Genomic DNA, 1295 nt, shown 5'->3' on the forward strand with positions numbered 1-1295 from the left:
CCCCCCCCCCCCTGCTGCATCATCCCCACCACAGTCGGCTGTCCAGGCTGCTGGAGTCGAGCCCTGTCCAAGCAGCTCCTTGCACTGATTTCCAGGCTAAACAGGGACTGGGAATATCCAGTCACATTCCAGGCTGCAGTGAGCTGAGAGGCCACAGCTGCTGATCCCACAGGTGGGGTTTTGGGGTGTCTGTGCAGGGCCAGGGGCTGGACCAATGATCCCAGTGGGTCCCTTCCCACTCTGGACATTCTACGATTTAAGCCTGGCCTTGCTGCAAGGTCTCATGCCCAGCACTTGCTGGCCTGATTCTCCTCACCTCCAAGCAAGAGCAGGCAGATGCTCCCCACAGCATTCCTGGGGCCTTCCCAAATCGCTGGAACCTGCCCATTTCTGGAGCAATTCCCAGCCAAACTGCATCACAACTCCAAAACCTACTCCACCTGCCCCAGGAATCCAGAGACAGCTGACCCACAGCGCAGTTTCCAACCCTCCCTGCTCCACCCCAGCCAAGCTCGATTGCTGCACTTTCTCCTCAAAAATGCATCAGCTGCCTCTGGATGCATCTTCTCCTACCCGGATCCTGCATTCAGTCCAACAGCGCTCTTTTCTGACCTTCTCTAGCTATAATCCCAAGCTCCAGGGACAGCTGGAATGATGGAAAACCACCCCGAGGACTGCTCCAAAACTCACCGGGACCTTCCCCCAAGACTGGGCTGCTCCCAGGGAGAGGGAGAAGCACCAGAGCCTCTCAGGCAGGCAAAGAATGAGCTCAGAACCCCGTTTGGAGCAGGGTGGGATGCTCGGGGGTCTCTGCCTGGAGAGTGCTCAGGGTGCTCTCTGTCCCTGTCACCCCAGGGAATGTTTGGGGGTCTCTGCCCCTCTCACCCCAGCACGTGGAGAGTGCTCAGGGTGCTCTCTGTCCCTGTCACCCCAGGGAATGCTCGGGGGTCTCTGCCTGGAGATTGCTCAGGGTGGTCTCTGACCGTGTGCCCCCGTGCCCAAGGAGCGCCTGGGAGTGCTCTCTGTCCCTGCCATGCCAGGGGATGATCGAGAAGCGGGGGTGGTCTCCGTCCTTCTCTGCTCCTCTCACCCCCCGGTCCCTCTGTGCCCGGGGCAGCCCCGCACTCCCACGCAAGGCGGCCGCGGGTTTTCATCAGCCTGCAGCGCTCGGCGCGGCCGCTGGGGGCCCGCCCGCTCACCCCGGAGCCGTGAGGGCAAAACGGGCCGCGACCCCGGCCCGGGGCGCGACCGAACCGGCCTGGGCCGCTCCCTCCACAGCCCTCAGCGCGCCGGCA

The sequence above is a fragment of the Corvus brachyrhynchos genome, unplaced genomic scaffold (assembly GCF_000691975.1).
Source record: "Corvus brachyrhynchos isolate BGI_N302 unplaced genomic scaffold, ASM69197v1 scaffold119, whole genome shotgun sequence".
In the NCBI taxonomy this organism is placed as follows: domain Eukaryota; kingdom Metazoa; phylum Chordata; class Aves; order Passeriformes; family Corvidae; genus Corvus; species Corvus brachyrhynchos.